The sequence below is a fragment of the Aphelocoma coerulescens genome, chromosome 3 (genome assembly GCF_041296385.1).
Source record: "Aphelocoma coerulescens isolate FSJ_1873_10779 chromosome 3, UR_Acoe_1.0, whole genome shotgun sequence".
In the NCBI taxonomy this organism is placed as follows: domain Eukaryota; kingdom Metazoa; phylum Chordata; class Aves; order Passeriformes; family Corvidae; genus Aphelocoma; species Aphelocoma coerulescens.
Genome location: NC_091016.1, coordinates 21,367,851 through 21,387,841, shown reverse-complemented (window position 1 = coordinate 21,387,841; position 19,991 = coordinate 21,367,851). Strand labels below are relative to the sequence as shown.

The window sequence follows — 19,991 nt, the reverse complement described above, 5'->3', positions numbered from 1 at the left end:
TACTCCCTTTCCATTTAAAGCCATTCCCCCTGGTCCTATCAATACATGCTGTTGTAAAAAAATCCTTCTCCAGCTTTTTTGTGGGCTTGTTTAAGGTACTAGAAGGCTGAAAAGAGATAGAGGTGTCCCTGAAGTCTTCTCCAGGCTGAACAACCCCAGCCTTTCCTCACAGGATAGGAAGAAGGCAAATTTCCTCTGTCACATAACAATGTTACAGTATTGTTTTACAGCATTTGGAAGATTTACTATGGTGAAGGATTTCTGACTGAAAAATCAAGGGTTCTGTCCCCCTTTTAAAGCAGGAGGGGTGCTGGGAAGTCATCTAGTCCAAACCCCTGCTTGAAGCAAGTTCAACTGCATCAGGCCAACCTGTAGGTCAGTGTGATCAGCAGAGAACTTGAGAGTTAACCCCAGCCTGTTGCTTAAGTTTGCAATTGCATCTTCTCTGAAAATGTGTTTTTTCTTTAGTTATTTAGTCTAAATGGTGTTTATCTTCTTTCCCTTTGCATTGACTTTTCCAAGCTTATATTAGTAAATTCATGGTGAAATTGTTTGACATTTGCTTTTCAAAAATACTTCTGTAACACCTTCTTTGCAACAGGGTCATCTTGTGTTTGTATACTGCATGCACAATTTTCTCTAGTCCAAACTAGTGTATTATTGTGTGGTTGTTACCTCTAAATGTAATCTGGAATAGGCTGACCCTCTGTGCAGCCCTGGTTGTTCAATATTAGTGTAAAGTTTCTGCCATTAGGTAATTCCAAATGTTAAAAGTTTGGCAGCTCTCAGGCTTTTTTCTTCTGATGTAAAAGTAAATCAGACAAGGCTATTCTGAGAATGTCTGCTAAAAGTAGCAAATGAATCATTTAGCATTGTGGTTAATTTAGGTTTAAGTTTTTTGTGGATTCACTTATTTTGAAAAAATTTATTTTTGATAGGTAATGCTGTGTTTCTTCCAAACTTGCTAATGTATACTTAATTAGGCATATATACTTAACCTGGCTAAAGGTGTCAATGCTGCAAGCCAACTCTATTTTTGTTTTTGCTAGAGTAAATAATGGGCTTTTCCAACTCACAGTAGAAAAATAAATACCAGACAAATAATGTCTCTCCCTGTGCTTAACAAATGCATACTCACAATCTGGATATAAATTGACATTATTGGAAATTGAAAAGTTTACCTGTGGGGGGAATATTAATGATTCATTAGCTTTCACATTTGCTGGGAAGGCTGAGAACAATTTGCCTGGAGTTCTTCACACAAGAGGCAAAAATCACGGGTAGTCTGTGACTTCTTCACTGTCCTTATTCCTGTTGGAAGGATGCGATCCAGCTGCAGCGCACTGGTTTTATTCAAACCCAGTGGTGGATACAATCCATGACTAGAAGGCAGCTCAGATCAGCTCTCAATGCAATGTTCATCACTTACCACTACAGCACTTAGAGAGCCAGGGTAGCATCTTCTGTTTCTTCTAGAATTAATCCATATTCTTTCAAGAGCGATCCTTGAAGACAGGCATTTGAATACTTCCTTAATTAGCATCTGAATGGAACATTGACAAAAGTGTGGTTTTTTGCATTCTTCTTAAAGAGCTGTGTGATGATATGTTTATACAGTCTCTAATTGTAGAATTTGTTCATGTAAAGCATCTGTAAAATTTCCCTTGGAAAAAACTGCATTTGATTAACAGTGACTCAAGGTCTGGCATCAGAAAGCTAAGTAGGATTTACCTTTTCATTAAGACAGTTGCAAGACTGTTATAAAGCACATTCCCACAGTGCCTGTCTTTCCCATCTGGCTATAGCCCTGGTCCTCTTAATACTTCATTTTGATAAATGCTCAAAGTCACCTGGTCTCTGCATGTTTCACTCAAAATGATTGTTGTAAGTCATGCTGTGTAAACCTGTGTTCATGTAAATCTGCCTGGTGCTGCTCTCAGCTCAATTAAAGCCTGGAGAAGTTAACACTATGAACAGGGCAGGCTGTGGGGAGTGGGGCCTTAGCCTGGGAGGGGATTCCAGTTAGAGTTCTGGCTGTGTTTTCTGCCTGATCTTAATTGTTGATAGGCTGTGGGACACTAGTGCAGAACAGACATGGAAAACAAAATAGTAACTAATCCTATGCCATTCAAAAAGAAGGACTTGGAAATTTCCCTTGGACTAGGAGTTAAGAAGGGTGTACCTTTACATGTTTGCAGTGCTGCACACTGACATCCACCACCTGGTTCTATTTCTTCGTGCTGGGTGAAAATTGGGAAGAAAGTGGTATTGTTTCATCTGTAGTTATCTGGTTACTAAAATGCCATTATAAACTTGTATCAGTGTTTTGTCTAGTGCAAGACCAATATTTGCCTATTGTTCCGTCTGTGTTCTGACACAGATTTATTGTGCATAGGATCAGGTAATCAACCTGACCTTTGTTTCTATTCCTATACCTGTACAGTAGAAACAACACTCTCATTCCTTAAAATCAGTATATTTGGCTGGCTTTTTGAAGTGACAGCAGTAACTGATGCAGGCATTAATATGTGTTGCAGAGGTGCATACAAATGATGCTGCATCAAAGTGTTTCAAATCTGAGCCACTGACCTCTAATGCCTTCTAGGAACTTTCAGGCTGGTTTTGTAATGATTCATGATAGAGATGGGAGAAAAAGGCAAACAGAATTCCCTGATTTTATTCAGCTGTTACTATTTTGCTGTGTTATTTAAGCCTTCTGTGCATAATAAGACAGAGTAATGAATGTATTCCCAAATCTACAAAGTTTGTATTAAAACTTCTGCATTAAGCCATATTGTGCCTAACCCTGTTTAGAAACAGCTCAACAATGTATTGCCCCTTATAGGTACCACTGGCAAACTTTTGTTGCCAAAAACACAACTGTAATAGAGATCTAAAATCTCCTCAAGTATTGGGAGAATCTTGAGTGTCAAAGCAGTTATGAGAGTGTAACCTCTTCACAGAAATGGGCAAGAATGAAAAGGCACTTGATCTAGATCTAAAGCCCTCAGCACTTGGTGTTTGAAATATTTGGGACTGTGATCCATTAATTTCTGGAAAGGTGTGATGGAACTTAACAGGGCACAGTGGAATAGGCTCTTAGCAGTTATCCTTTCACTATGTACATATTATAAAGAGGATTCATTCTTATAACTAATTCCAAATGCAAAGTCAAAGTAGGGCTGAGGTATCTAAAAGTGGGATGAGAAGGAAGTGTTACCAAAAAAATGCTGTCATGGGCTGAACAACCTCATTTGTGTTTCTGGAGTGTTTCAATACAATTTAGAATGAAACTTCAGTCAAATAACATTAAATCATTTGCCTTGGTTTTTCAGCAGCAGAGGGCAAAAGGGCTGTTTTAAATGTTGTTCTCCATAGGCACTCTCTTGGGACTGATGGGTTGAAAAAAAGGCTGTATATGGACAGAAACACCGAGTGGCAGGATGAACAGAAAAGGTCTTTGTCCCTAAAGCCCTTATTAATTTAAATATATTCTTTTAAACTAGCGTGGTAATAGTTTTGGCCCATTTTTGACTAGCTGAACTAAAACTGCACAAGAAGGGCAAAACTGAAAGACTGAAACTGCCTAGGAAAAACAAATTAAAGATCTAGAACAGAAAGGCTTTCACAAATTTCCTACTGTTGGAGGAGGGCATAGGAGAACACATGTGGGACATCTACAGTAGCAAAAAAAATACAAGAACTCTCATAAAGTCATAAAAATTGAGTTTTGGCCATCAGTTATATAACATGACCTGGCTTTTCTGAGGCTGCAATGTGGTATTTAATGTTATTTGTATTTTCCTGGATGAGGAGTGGCAGGCAGTAACCAGCAGTCAGCAGCTGGATATGTGTTTTAATGTGTAGACCAAAGCATGGAGAACCCCTAACTCATAGTTTGCTATCTGATAAAAAATAGTATTTTTTTCCAAAGGAAACTACTGTCATGTGTGTAACTTATGTACTCTGATTCATATGCTGGAAGCCCCAACTGATAATGACTTTTTTTTTTTAATCTTGAAATTTGACAATTTTACTTTGAGTATTTTATAATGTCCATTAAATTGTAACAGTGCCAGGAAGGAGGGATGTTTCTTGATCGACTGTTGGCCCTGTGAAATATTGGATGTGAGTAAATGGAAGAAATAATTGTCAGTAAATGGAAGAAATAATGATTTTTTTTTTCCTAATGAAAAGCTAACGACTGTATTTTATTAATTTTTTTGGCTTGTGATAGGTTTAGCAATGATTCATCAAGCTAAAATGTGAAAACACCACAACTTGATCTATTTCTGGGCAACACAAATCAAAGAGATTCTAAAGCCAGATTTTGGGTCGATTTGCATACTCTCCCTACCCCATGAGTCCAGTGAGATCAGAGTTTAAATCAGGTCAGCATTTGGACTAGTTTCTGGATAGTTCATCAGTTAAAGACCAGTCTTGTCAGCTGTTATATGGAAAACCTTCTGCTGAGTTTTACATGCTTATGAAAAAGCTCACAGGGCTTCACAATTTCTCAGAAGACTCTTAGAGCTGACTGGTGTGAGCCTCTCATGGAAAAGGGTGGCCACACCTATTCCAAGCTATCCAAAGAAATGGTGGCTGTACCCTGAACCCCTGCTTGATAGCACCAACAGGAAAGGTGATTAATGAGTGGGCTTAGATTGGAGGTCTTACCAGAGTGCTGGGAATTGGAGTCCTCAAAGCAACAATCAACGTTAGTGAACAATGGGAGCAGATGACAGGGTTGTCATCTTAGTGTTGGGAGTGAGTGGTGAGTTTGAGCTGAGATTTCTCAGATTTTTTTGAGAAATACCAGATTTCTTAATAAATACCAGTGTGAAATCTTCATGGAAAACAAAGTCCCATTTTTAATATAAAAACAACTTGACATTTTTCAGTATACTTTTTAATGAGCATTGCTCTGAGCTATGTTATAATGAAATTTGCTTGAAAGTAGAACAGGCTGGTGATACTTGGCAGAACGATGTGGCATATGGTAAAACAGTTGTGATTTATTGGCAAGCACTCTCATTTTTGGAAAAGAGTGGCTTTCAGCACAGTGATCTGTATCTTGATATTCAGGTCTTTAAGGGGAAAAAAAAGACCTGCTGAGAGGTGTTACTTTGAAAGGCCTTTCAATAAGGGTAGGATAGGAAGGTTTCTGTTTTGTTCTTTGTTTTACATGTGGCATCTGACTTTTGTCAAGATCTTTATCCCATTTTTCACCTTTTTTAGAAACATCAGAAGACACTGTAGTTTGAAGGTAAGTGAGCATTTTACAAGATGGCATTTCTAGAGCTGGCAGATCCACTTCATTGTAGCTGTCCATGCATTTATGTGTTTATTCCTTGCTCTTTACAATATCCTGCAAAAACTGCTGGTAAAGTTATGGGTCCCCTGCTGTGAGTATTCTCCAGTTCACATTATGGGTCTCAAGTCTGTTTTCATCTAATGCAAGGTGTGGGAGGAACCCAAACCAAGATGAAGTATTTCTAAACTTCTCCAGGAAAAAAACACAATTAGCTCAGTATTTCTTATGCCATAAATTTACAAACATATGGGAAATAGGAAGTGAAATGCTAAATGCCCTTTTTCAGGTTCTGTTCTTCATGGCTTGCTGTTCTCTGCAAGTGCAGTAATAGGTGACAATTCCTGCCAGTACCCAAAGAAGGACTGTGGTGCTGCCAGTAATTCTTGGTTCCTCAAAGAAATAATCAGACCTAACTTCTTGTGGTGGTAGGGGGTTTTTAAATACTGGCATTCTTTAGAGATACTTTTTTTTTTTTTTGGTCAGAATTCAGTGTTTTAACAGGATGTGGGCTCTTGAAAAAGGATTATATAAAGCTACCAGATTTTAGTGTTTTTTCTAAAGAATATGGCAAAGATGAAATCCCACTGTACACTCAGAAGAGATGTCTGTCACTAGAGGTGCATATTCCAGGTCACACAAGGAAGGAGTGGAGAAGATTTACAGGAGAAGCTGCAATTACTTTCACAGTTTGGTCAGATGTTAAACCACATTACAGGTCTCTGGCTGTAACCCAGACTCATGGGCTCATGAGTTATTAGCCTGTTGTTTTTTTCATGAAAGATTCCTGCTCTCGTGATTGCAGAGCATGAAATAATGCTCTGAAGAGTAACTTAGAGGGCAGATCTTCTGTGAGGCAAATGCCCTTTGAATGAGGGGGCACGGCTACAAGCTGGGTCAATTATCCTGGTCTGCAGGCGTGTGTGTGGAGGGGTGGGGTCTGGCAAGAGTCAAGGAGAGAGGTAGAGTCAAGTCTGAATTATCCTCATTTGAACTGGCTGCTTTTCAACTAATTAATAACGCTGAACTAGGACCTCAGCAACAATATAAACCAAGCTTTCAGTATCAAATATATTCAGTCCCACCCTCCCTTTTTCACAAACCTAAGAGTGACTTCTCCTGAATTTAGTGTGTTTTGACTTGGCAATGCACTGGGAAGTCCTAATTGTTTTGTTTGTTTGTTTTTAGGAATTATCTTATATTGCAGCATACTAAATATATAATTACTGAGATTTGCTAAATACCCTTACTGCTGCATCCTCTCAAGCTATCTTTAGAATTTAAATTATTTTCTGGGGCTTTTTAAGGAAATAAAACAATCAATAACTTCTTCCCCCCCCCGCCCCCCAAAAGTATTCAGCCTTTGTTCTGTTGTGTTTACGTGTGTGTATATGTTTATAGATGTATTGCTGATCTTTGGGTTGTGTAGATGTTGTTGAGGGCTGTCTGTGCCAAAAACTCAATTAATGGTTGCCTTATTTGGGGTTTTTGACCAGCATGCAGGAAGTGCCTTAATTTTTCTTTTTCCCCTCGAGTGTGAGCAGTGAGAGGGGTTTCCAATTAGTGAAATTTATAGGTTAGTTATGAATCATCTCCTGAAATCAGCTCCATGAATTGAGTCATTAGTACTGGATGTTTTCCACTTGGGTCTTATGAATTTCTGCTCAGTGTTTGGCAGGGATAACGTGTTTGATGTCCAGATGCAGTTTTTCAGGGTGGGCACATTCTAAGCCTTGAATGGAAGGGCTCAGTCAGGACGTGACTTCTGTTGACATACGCTGAACCCTGGGTTTTAGGGCTCTGCAAGTTGGGAAGGTGACATTTCACTGACAGATGAAAAGGTAACTCTGTGTAGAGATTTTTTTTTTCTACATGTGCAGCATGTGTTATTGGACTTATTTTGAAAGTGATTACATCATTTTATTTTAGGTTAATCTGGCTGTGGACAGTGAGGAAGGTTTGGTCTGCATGCTGAGAACTCCATGAGCAAGAGGTGGTTTCTGTCCAAAAGAATTCCTAGTCTGTAGCAGGTGCCCTGGTCCTGTTAATGACACTCCCAGTTAAATGTCAGGTCTGGCAGTGGTAGTGCCCATGGAAAATGAAGTAGCTGATAATGTCTTGATAGCATGTGATCATTGACACTTTTGGATTAGTCTGCTTTGGTAGGCTAAATAAAGATTCTAAACAGTTAGGGGTTTGTGGTTTTCTTTAGAACAATAATTAGACATGTTTTGCTTTTGTAGTAAGTTTGATATTAATTCTTTTAACTAGATATAATTTCCCATGATTTTCTTTTTAAAAGCTCTATTTATACATAAAGCCCCTAGAAAATATTGAAAACATTCTCATCTGAGAGACAATCAACTGTGTTGGACTTTAGTCATGTCTTTAATACAAGTAGAAGCAACTCCTGAGTTTTCAAATATAAGCATAAGAGCTGAGAAATTATGAAACTAAGTTTCACTGTGAATAAGCCGTGGGTTTAAGAAAAACTTATTGTGATCTCTAACTCATAAAAAGCCACACAAAATTGTTTATGCCACCTGGTAATAATCCTCACCTGTAGAACATCACTAAGAATAACTCTGGGTATACCTGACACCATACTGGAAAAAATAAACCAGGCCAAATCCTATATTTAAATTATTTTTATGCATATTATTTTTGTCCACAGTGGGATGAAATGAATGATGGATGAGAATAACATTTTTGTCTGCTTAAATCCTAGCATTAATTCATTTGTTGAAGAAGAATCATGCACGTACTGAAGTATTTTCTTATCAACATGGAAACTTCCAGCTTATCTTGCTGTCTAGCATGTGCAAACAGAAAAATATATTTTAAAGTCAAGCTCCTTGCTGACCTTGACACAAGAGGGGTCTTTACCCAAGAGCTGGGATAACAAGAATCCTTCCAACAGTGTGGTGTGAACTGTCAAATGGCCCTTTTAGGAGTGGTACCAGACTCAGATTGACAACAGAGGATTTGCTGTCTGCAGAGTATTTCTACCACAAAGATGGACCTTGCCAGACCCCTTGCTGTTTCTATGAAATGCTTAAGCAATGACATAAAGAGCAAGGTAGATGTTCTTGGCGGGTTTCTGTTTAGGATCCTCCTCAAGGAAGTGGTTACCTGTGCAAAATGGAACAGTTTTGGCAGAAGTGATGGAGTGCATTCAAGACTAGCACATCCCATAGACTCCAAATTTGAACCACCTTACCTTCTAGCAATCTTAAGAGGTGACTTACCCCTTGGTACAGGGATGAGTTGCACCCAAACCTTGCATAGGTATTTAAACTCCTGAGTTCTCAAATTAAAAGAAAATATTTTCTTCTTTCTCCTCCCCTGCCTACTTAGTTTTCTATTTGTTTGAATTTTCTTTGTGTTTTGTAATAAGACCCATAGTGAACAGTTGTAACCACTCCACATGTAACCAGATACATCTCTAGGGAGGTAGGAGTGGGGTTTTCCCCCTTACCTTTTATGAAAGAGTAACTAGAATGAAGTGAGAAGAAGAGGGAATTCCTTACTGGGTTGGTGGGCCACTTCAAAGTGTGTCTGTTCTTTGTAGCTGTACTGTGAAAAATAGTCAGTGAAATGATAATGATTACGGTGAAATGTATGTTTCATACCTGTGGTGCCTTATTTAAGTAAAATATTTTAATTTAGAGAATGATAGACTCATACAAACATTAAAATCACAGAAATATCCTATATTAGAGTTATAGAAATAATTTATTTAGCAAATGCTACTGTCTTAGCCAGCATTTTGATGGATGCTTTTGATGCAATATTTGTCCCTGCCTCTGTTCTCCCAAAGCAGACTTGCACATGATAAGGCAGCTGCTACAGGGAAAGCACTGATATCATTGGCAGTGTGCGTAGCAGAATCAGGTTGGGAAATCAAAGTCCAGAAGAGAACAGGGGACTGTTCCTTTTGGGAAGGAAAAAGCTATAGCAGCTGTTTGTATTTCTAAGTATGAGTCTATAGAGAAAAGCACCTCGGACTTTCAGAAAAAAATGGCTGAGCTGGAGGGACTGAGGATGCATTGAAAAAAATTTATGTAAAATATCACTGCCGTTAAGTGGGGAACTTAGTGGCAAATTCAGCGTAACACTGGCAGATAAATGAGCCTGAGGAAAAATTCTAAAGCTTAAAACTAGCTTTTCCTAAGTGATCTTAGACAGTACTTAGCCATGCAACTGAAATAAATAGGATCCTTGATACAGAAGGAACCTCTGTGGTCCCTCAGCCTTGCTCTCTGAAAATGAGGCTATATTTATACACTGTACAGAATCTGTATTGTATTTACATGTTTTCAATTTATCTGCCATCAATCTCAGAGTGTAAGAGAGTAATTTTGGGGACTGCATGACAAAAGGATTCTCATCACTTGTTTGACCTTGGTCAAATGTTCTTTCGAGTCCATTTTCTCTGATCTCTATATTAGATGCATGCCCTACCATTATGCACCGTGAACTTCGTGATCCTACTGAGTGTCAGGAGCTGTAAATGTAAAAGAGTTAAGTGGTTAGAAAAGTATGTATTTTGATCTGCAGAAGAACAAAATTTTCCAGAGAGCCTGTTTTGAAGAGCCAATAGCTTAAGATCTATGCCTTGCTGTCTAATCTTCCTTTTCCTACTGAAAGTACTAAGATGTCACTGAATCTGAGGTACTTCAGTGTAATTGCATCATCATTCTCTGCATGCTTTACCAGGATGCTCTTCCTAGCATGGAGAGGCAGCCTATTAAGAACAGTTCTGATCTTTTCTAAAAATAGTGGAGCTTACTGTATGTAGGCTGAAATGTCAAATATTTTTCTAATGCTATACAAGATTTATTTTCTTTTTTTTTGTTTTTTTTTATCCTCACAGGTTTGAGAGTTTAATGTACAATAAAGATGATCTAGTACTGCTTCTTGGTATGTAGTCTGTTGAATGAGCCTGAACTGAGCTAGCAAAAGGGATGGAACAGAACAACGTCTGTGGAAAGACCACAATGTTGCTGTGGCTGCTGTAGCTTTTAGAAAGCTCATATTTATAGATGTGACTACTGAGTATCTGTGCAGGCTCTCCTTTTTTGTGAATGGATGAGGTTAGTTGGAACCTCCAGGTGTTTATGGTGTTCAGCCCCTTTGCTCAAGCAGGGTCACCTAGAGCTGGTTGCTCAGGTCTGTGCCCAGATGGGTTTTTGATTATCCACAAGGATGGAGACTTTACAAACTCTCTGGGCAACCTGTGGCAGTGCTTAGTCACCCTCACAGTAAATTCTTCTTGATGTTCAGACAGCACCTTCTGTGTTCCAATTTATGTCCATTGCTTCTGGTCCCTGAAAAGAACCTGGTTCCAGGTTCTTTACAAGTTTCCTTCGGGTATCTTATATACGTTAGTAAGATCCTCCCCAAGCCTTTTCTGGGCTTAAATCACAGCTCTCTCAGACTTTGAGAGATGTCTAAGTCCTTCCATTTTTTTAATCTCTCAAGTAGCTTTGTATCTCTCTTGCACTGTGAGTCTAGTCCTGAACCTAGACCTGAACACAGTGGTTTTTGTGTTGCTGGCAAATATAGACGTGACTATTTAGTGTATAAAAGCTGATGCTAGGTGTTTGGGACGAGAAAAGGTGCTGTGACAGGACCTGCTGACCCCAGAAAGTCATCACAGTAGAATTTCCTTATTCCCTCTGGTTTAGGAATTTATAAAATAACTAAGTTCAGCTATTGGCTTTATCTGCCTGTCCTTGGAAATTGGGTCCCTCTTGCAAGATGTTATTTTTGTTTTAAATACATAGGTGCCAACCTTTGCATAATGAATACCCATTTATCTCTGAGGTGTGGATCCAAACAGCAAATCACATGTACTACAAGTATGCATTTGTTCTTGCTTATAAAGCCTGTGTGTTTCAAGCAGCTGTAATGGTTTAGTACTGGTTGGGTGTCATCCCTTCCTTTTCCCAAGTAGCACTGTTAAAGAGAATCAACACCCAATTCAAAGGCTGAAATTACATATATATATTTTAAAAGTTGGCATATACATGCATAATTGTAGTAAAATTAAGCCAAATGGTTTCATTTCAGTGTGCTAGGAAACAAAAATAGCTGAAGAGCTGTGAATCCTCATAGGACCTCTGTACTGCCAGTTGGTATTTGAGCAGTGTTCAGGCTTCAAAGCTGAGCCCCAGTTACTGAAACAGAGAGAGGTGCATTTCAAAAGCTGTGGTGTCCATAGTAAAGTGCAATTTCTGTTGTGGCTGTGCGATGCACATGGTGTGTCATCTTCAGTGCTAGACTTAGGGCAGTCTGCCCAAATAAACAAACTTGGGGACTCATCAATGTTTTTTTCCTTAATTTGCTTTGGGGAGAATTACTCTTTCAGGTTCTTTAAAAGAAGCGATGTGGTTGAGGGAAATAACACTTCTTCTTCCTCACCCTCAGAAAGCTCAATCTTTGATTGGCTGTAAAACCATCTGCAGCTTTTAGATGTAAAACATTAATGAACATGTGCTTTGAGATAGTTTTGTTATAACTCTATTCAGACTTGTAAGTCTGAATTTTATGTTAGCCCTAAACTTTTAATTATTGTTATTCAACAAATCATTGCCTTCCTGGTTTTGCAGTCTGCACAAGGATGAATAATTACTTCTGAAGAGCTGTAAAGGGTAGCCACGTGTCTTGATTTTAACTGGGACAGAGCTAATTTTTTTCCTAGTAGCTGGTATAATACCGTATTTTGGATTTAGGATGAGAATGATGTTGATAGCACACTGATACATTAGTTCTTGTGAAGCAGTCCTTACCTTCAGTCAAGGACTTTTTGGTTTCTCACACCACAGCACCAGTGAGTGGTTTGGGGGACACAAAAGGACACAAGAAGCTAGGAGGGGACACAGCTGGGACCTAAATTGGCCAAAAGGATATTCCACAGCATGTGATGTCATGCTGAGGCTATAAACTAAGGGGAAAGCTTGCCAGGGGCTGCTGCTGGGGAACAGGCTGGGCATCAGCCTGTGGGTGGTGAGTAATTGCATTGCGCATCACTTCTTTTGTATATTCTAATTATTTTATTGTTATAATAATTTTCACTTTCTTTTTTGGTCCTCTTAAACTGTCTTTATCTGAAACTACAGATTTTACTCTCCACCCCCAGCCACTGTGTTCACTCCACTGGGGTGAGGCAGAGAGTGAGTGAGGTGTTTCACTACCTGCCAGGCTGTACCATGACACTGTGCTAGGAGAAGCTGCTAGATTTTTGTGTGTGTCTTCAAGGGAAGATGTTAAAATCCTCTGGCAAATTTTATTGATGAGGAAAGAGAAAGCAAAAGCCTCCTGAGAGCTGCAGTATCTGGTTTTTGAATATGGTGAAACAAAGCACTGAAGTAATAGTAAACCTTAAAAAAGAAACATTAGAGGCCCACAGCAGAAGTAGTAGTGGATTCTAAATTAGATCTGGGCAGCTATAATGACAGGGCAGTATATAAAATAATTTTGAGACTTGTGTTGCTGAGAGAAGCTACTAATCTTTGTCATGACTTTAGTTATAAAATACTGAAACTTTAATTCTTTTCAGAAATCTCTGTATCATCCATAACTGTTAGAATATAAAGGAAAGATGTTGTATGTGATTTTCCCAGGGGTTTTGAGACAGATTCTTGTTTGTTATACCTAATCCAAACTCCACAGCTTCCTGTGAATGATAATTTTCTCTAGAAGGAGACCTTAACTGTGGGGTTCTCCCCAAAACACAGGGTGATGGTACTACAGAAGTGTTATATCCAAGCTGGATGATATGCAGAATGTAAGAAACACTCTGTACCAAGGAATCTTACGATATCAATTGTATTTGTTACAAAATTATTTGGATGATTTGAGTGCACTGATGATTTACTTGGGGTCTTTGAAATTGACTTTTTAGGGTGTAACTTGGTGCAAATTTAAATCTGTCTTTTTTTGAATATCAGTAGTTGCTCCTTTGTCTCTGCTTATGGACTAAGATAGGTTTTTTCCTATGAAGTATTTTAAATACCTGGTACTCAAAATCACAGAGCAGTTGTTCATAGCTCGTTTATTTTATATATGATGTCATGGGTGACTTAGCTTTTGTTCATGGGGTATGTTGGCCCTTATAATTGAGGTAGCTGGAGGATGTACAGAGGTAGTTTTGCTGTGGTTATCAAGAGAGCAACAATAGTTCCGATTAAAACCAACAAACTTGAATACCATATCTTTAAATTCATGCAGAACGAATTGATAATGGAATGTTCTTGAAATGTAATGAAGCCTTTGACTCACAGGTAGTCAATGAGCACAAACATTTTTGTTCTTCATGAAAAATGCCTTAAAGTTGACTTTACAAGATATCCTTGCAACGTTGGGTGAAAGTAGGTCCAGAGGAGGGCCACACAAAAGGCTGGAGGACCAGAACTCCGCTCCTGAGAAGCAAATTGGAATTGCTCAGCCTGGGGAAGAGAAGACTCTGGGGAGACCTTATTGTGGCCCTTCCAATGTATATATAAAGGTGACTAATGAGAAAGATTGAGACTTTATTGCCAAGGCTTATTGAGATTGGACAAGGTTGTAATGGTTTCAAAACTAAAACAAGGTAGATTTAGTTTGGTCACGAGGAAGAAGTTTTTTATGAGTGCAGTGAAATAGTGGCACAGGTTGTCCAGACGTGTTTAGGATGCCCCATTATTTGAGGTGTGCAAGATCAGCCTGGATAGGGCTTTGAGCAACTTGATCCAGTAAAAGAGATGTCCCCACCTGTGGCAGGCAGGTTGGACTATATCTTTCAAGATCCCTTCCAACCCAAACCATTTCATGATATCTAGAAAGGATTTAGGCAGCAAGAGTGATGTTGTCTTGCCCACTACTGTTGCAGTTTGTCTTCCCTCTCCTTCCCACTTCCTCATAGCCCTGCTAAACATCATTCCTGTGCTGACGTTATTCCTGTATTTCCCAAGTTGCCAGTGAGTATTGTGCTTAGTATTTGACACTTGGTTTGCTTTTACATGCAAAAATCACCTTTTCAATAAGACTTGGTAGTTGCTGCCTTTGTACAGCCTCATTAAAATTGAAAGTTGCTTTTAAATACTTATGTTTTGTTCTTGTGTTAAAATTCCATATTTGTGATGCCTTCATGGAAATTTACCTAAGTATTAAGCTATAAAATTATCCTCTAAGAAAACAGACATCAGAATAACTTTTTATCTAAATGAGGGATCACAGATTATTTGTTTTTCAAGTCAGAAAGTGCTTAAACACACAGGTAGGGGCAAAACCAAATAGTTTTAGGAAAAGCAGAATTGAGATGATCAGTAATGTGATGGACAGTGATCTGTGTTGCTCATTATTTCTCTGAAATGCATTATTTTTTGAAACTGTAGGGCTTTCGATTTAAGGGTGTTTTTAGAGGCAAAGTCTTTTAACAGCTTTTTAATCTCTAAGACTGAGCATGTCTCTCTCCTTTCTTCCCTTCTTGGCACTTGCAGAGTGCTTCTTTGTTTGAAGTTTTCACACAAAAAGCATGAGGTTGCTTTGTAAGTAGGTAGAGAAAGGGGACGTATTTTCTTCAGTGCGCTGGGTTTGTACTCACATCTGCAAAAAACTGCATTTGGTTTGGAAACCAGCAACTGGCACAAGGGCACAAAATTACAAAATTGATCTGCCTTACACAGTAGATCAATTTGTGCTGCTGGAAGATTTATTTCTCTGGGGTCAGTCCTAAGTTTTCCTGTTGATTCGAGTAGCTTTGTATCTTTACATCCTTTTATGGTTCCTTACTGTATGAGAAACCTCTTTGCTGTCTCTTGGCATGCTTGCATATCAGATCAGAGTGTAGTAGGGGGATGCTCTAACTACTTATAATTGAGCCACCTCAGGTATCCAAAGCTTCCAGCCATGACAGAATGGATCTCTGCATGATTAATTTACTCCTACCCTCACAAGCTTTGTGAGGCTGCAGTCAGGCTCGTCAGAGAGATGATTCATTTCTTCCCTCTGTAGAATCTGGGGCTTACAATGTGTCTCTGCTATAGTAAGATGGGTCGTGGTAATAAAAGCAAGAAGGATGCAAAATAGAAAGCCTAAGTTTGAGGAACTGACCTACTCTGGAGGTGTAATGACGCATCTGTCTGAAACTTCGTGGTAAGAGAGTCAAGGAGGTGTGCAGTGCCTCGTTGGACAACACTGGGTTACCCTGGCTGCTGTGAGACACAAAGTAGGGCTTGTGGTGCAGAATACCAAGTTCTTGGTCACTTACTCTTCAGGAAGCATGTTTTTGTTGTGAAGCTTAAGGGTCTCATCTCAAATACCTGAATATAATTTAGAAGGGTTGTCACTTGACAAACAGCTTCCTAGACAGGGAAAAGTAAATGTGGCTTCTCTTCCATCTTTAGAGATGAATAATAATCACTTTTCAAATTTAATTGTGAGATTACAGTTCAGCATTACTTGTATGGAATTATAGAGGGACAAAAATTCAGTATGTTTAATGCTCTGCAAAAACCTTTAAAAGTTGTGAATTCTGGATAGTCCATGAAACCCTTGAGCCAAAATTTAGACTTTAGATACTTACACAGTGCCTAAATTTATAGTTTGGTTATGAGCTTCTTTATTCTGTATGTCTGAAGAAAATTATTGTTTTGTGTACTCACTATTTAATTCACTAATCAGTGGAGGTTTGAGAATACGTTCACTGAGCAAACTGGAAAAAAAAGTAATAAATTCTAGTTTTCTTAGATATTTGATTCTTGATAGCTACAATCTGAAATATTTCTGTTAATTATTTTTAGAGTAAAAGATGAAACCATCTGTCTCGTGATTGAGATTTTTTTTTTAAAACTAAAAGCATTAGATTTTTTTCTCCTTGTTTGGTTGGTTGGTTTTGTTTAAAACTGAAAAATCCCTTGAAAAGCTGTGCCCTCTGCAATTGTGATTTAAACAATTAGTGCCATGTGGCTTGGTATCTGCTTCCTAAATCAGTCCCTCTAACTGCATTGGGAGGGCTATTTCCTACAGCTCTCAAAGAGACTGGATGCCAGGATATGGCGTTGATGTAAGTCTTTTTAAGGATGTTTCTCTGTATTCCTTTACTTTCTATATATAAAAGGCTATTTCTGTGGAGCAGTTCCTGTCATTGCAGGCAAAATACAAGTTAAGTCATGCAGTCTGCAGATACTTGTTTCTTTCCAATGTTTTTTGTTGACAGGGAAAAGTATGTATTCATAGCAAGCTGCCCAGTTGCTTGTTTCCCAGATTCAGAAATTTACCAGTTGTGAGCAGGATAAAAACATGCCTACATCACATCTTCCCAGAAAAAAATATCCTCACTCCTAAAAAGTATTATTGCAGTAAAGCACTTCAGAATAACTTAGAGAAATTGTGCTAAACTATCAATATTCACACAATTAAAACATGCCTAAAGGTTTTATTATTGAATTTGCGTGGCAACAGGTTCTTTAATCCTTTTTTTTTACCTTTTTATGTTATGGAAAGTTATGTCCAGGGTTTTGGAAATATTAGTGTTTTGTCTTAAAATAAGGTTAGCAGTGAGAATGAGTATGAAGACGTTTTCTTGGTTGGTGTGTTTATCATGTAGCTACTGGAAGCTGTCTTTCATTAAACACTGGCTGTCCTCTCCCGTGTTTTTAAATGACATGTTGGCTAACAACAGAAAATTGTGTGGTTGATGGATTCTTATGTTCACTCACACTTTTATTTTTGGCAGTAAATTACCAGAGAAGGGCCTTGACTTAATTCCCAATGTACAGCTGCCGTGATATTGGAATGTATTGATGAGTTATTTTTAATGAGTTGGCAGTGACTTTGAAGCCAAAATGTTGTATTGACAAAATAGAACCATATTTTTAAAACAATGAAATTCCTTTTATGTTTTTCCATTATCAGGAGGTATTTATTTCAAGAAAACCACAATGAAGGTTTTCTGTGATAAAGCATTAATATGAGGAAAAAGGGAAAGGCAAGATTGAAGGGGGGGAAACCCAGAGTAGTTGTCCTGTGTTCTGTGTGTTCTCTATAAAGTCCGGCTGAACAATTCAGAGTATTGCAAGTTAATATCTCTAAGTGAGTGCTTCCTTGAGACTCAGGCTGTGAGGTTTTAGCATTTCTGGCTCCATACTTCCTGATTTCTGTTTCACTTGATCTTTCCAAATTGTGAACAGTAGGACTTACAGGAGAAATGTTGGGAGGAGGATCTCAGGGTTTGTTGGTTGAGGTTTTCAGGAAGATGTTATTTCTTTCTCCTCAAACAATGCAGAGTCCAGTTGTAACTTCATGCCCTTTTGAGTGTAACTCCACGAAAACTCAAACTGATGACAGCAATAATTAGCCACTGATGGTAGCCACAGTGATTTATTTTTTTTTTTTGCAGCTGCCTGGTAGCTGGCTGTTCAGTCAGTCAAATGCAATCAGGGTAAAAATAAATTTAGGATAATAATCAAATTTAAGGTTTATGCATGGCAACATCATTTTGGGAAGCTTCCTTGTCTTCCCTGTCAGCACTCTTTGTTCCAGTGGTGTATAACAAAGGATGTACTAGAACATCAGTGATGTACAGAAAGCATGGAGGGGAGGAGGTGGCAACCCAAAATTCATGTTAAGTACTTGGTAACAAAGAGAAAAAGCTTATTTTTCTAAGTCTGATTCCCACAAGTGCCTTATTTCCTGTGTTTGCTTTTCTTTATAAACATGGCCTATCCTGTTCTGCTAAAGATGCCTACAAATAGGCAGAAGAAGTTATCTCAGTGGTGAAGGATATTTTAAACACAGAAAGAAAGCATCACTTTTTCCTTCTCATCCCCATGTGGTGAAAAGATGTGGGCTTGACAAAAATGTTGCTAAGACAGTTACTTAAGGCTAAGCAGATGATAATCCTCTGCATAATACCTTGAGTTGGTTACAGCAGTAGTGCTGATTGTAGAACCCCCTGACTGATTGACTTGCAAGGAACTAGACTAAATAATGCCTATTATTCAGTGGCCATAAGAAGGGCTATATTGTAAAGATTAATTTCTTATATTTTAGAAGGATTTTGTTGAGACCTGCACTCTGAGGAATCAGCTCAGCCTCTCTGAATGAAACCAGAGATCAGGCAGTTCAGAGTGAACTCAATTCTTAAGGACAAGTAGGAGAGATGGCATGGACTGTGAGGGCAAAGGAGCTTCTGCAAAACTCACTTTTAACAAATGTAAGAAGGTAATAACTTGGTTCAGCAGGAGAAGATTTAGGCATAGATTTTGAAAGAAGAAAGTTGCACAGTGCATCTAATGGGTAGATTTTACAGCCATGAGTTTCTGTGGCAGGTCTTTCCCAGCTCAGAAGGTAACTGAAACACAGTGGGTGCTGTGAGGGTATATAGGTAATTCAAGATGACTTGGAAAATGGTGGTTTCTAGCATCTGGTGCAATGTAACCAGAGTTTTGTGTTGCCAAAACTCAAAACCAGTTTCCAGCCTCCTGTGGAGGGAGGCAAGAGTTTCCTTTCACGCATGAGGAGTTCAAGCAGATAAAACCTATTCATTTGTAGGTTTATAGGGAGGGTAAAGAGAAGTATGAATGTACTGTAAGGATAATAAGGATAATAAAATAGATGCAGACATGGCTGATTGCCCTTGAGCTGACCGCTAATGAGGCATGCTGGCACAGGCACCTCGGGTAAAAGCTGAGCATTCTAAATTGTCACTGAAATACCTGGAATGAGTTCTGAAGGCTTGCATCACCTGGAAATCAGCCTCACCCAGTTCTCTTTCATAGGAGGCTTTTCGAAGTCATTGCTGAAGTAAATTATTTTACAGCCTTGCAGTGAATGTGTTTTGATTTTATATATTTATATATACACTTTTTTTAATTCTTAAGCACATAAGACTGTTACAAATGAAGTTTAAGTAACCTCTGTTTGGTGGGCATCTTATTTTTTAATTATGAAATATGCAAAGGCATACAGAGGTTCAGAAAGGTGAATATTAATGAAAGCTTTTTAAGAACATTAAATAAGTAGTAATTTTTCTCAGATACTGATTGCTGGGGAAGAATGGCTGATATCCAACTTCCTAATACCTATAGTTGTATCAGTTGCATATAGTTGTAGAGTAATTACAAGCATAACTTAAGAGCCTTGAGAGATGAGCCCATAAATAGACTCCTCTTTTCTTTACCCTCCTGGGAAAATTAGCTCTTAACTGTGTTGTAAAGAATACATGGAATGCTGGCAAGTTGTGCTAAAAATTTTGTGCTTGTATCAGTGTTCCTCTGTGAGTTTCCTTAGTTTCAGTTCTGGTTTTGCAACTATGTAATTCCATTGATTTCAGAGTAGTCATTCTAATTTTTTACTTCCGTAAGTCATGCCCTAAAGAAATCTTTCATGGGACAAGGAGGATTTGGCAGAAAACACTCTTTAGAGTGCTGCAGAATGGATGTAGTTGAATCAAGAGGTAATATTATGGAAGATAAAGCTTTTTTTTTACATATGCAATTGCTATCATTTGCATTGACAGCATGTTGGGGAATAGATTCTTTTAGTTCATGTTACTCTAGGGAACCATTTTCCCTCTCTTGCTCAGTGTATTTAGAACACTGAAAATAATAAAAACTGCCTGCACCTGACCTGACTCAGGCTGTAAATTATTGGTTGCTTTGAAAGATATTCCCATATCCAATGCATTGTTGTC

The 19,991-nt window shown here is 38.4% G+C and overlaps 1 protein-coding gene across 26 annotated transcripts in view; it reads left to right on the top strand.

The window, feature by feature from the left end:
- Positions 1-19,991, top strand: part of NRXN1 (neurexin 1) — a 681,973-nt gene that overhangs the window by 167,403 nt on the left and 494,579 nt on the right. The gene's annotated exons all lie outside the window — the stretch shown is intronic.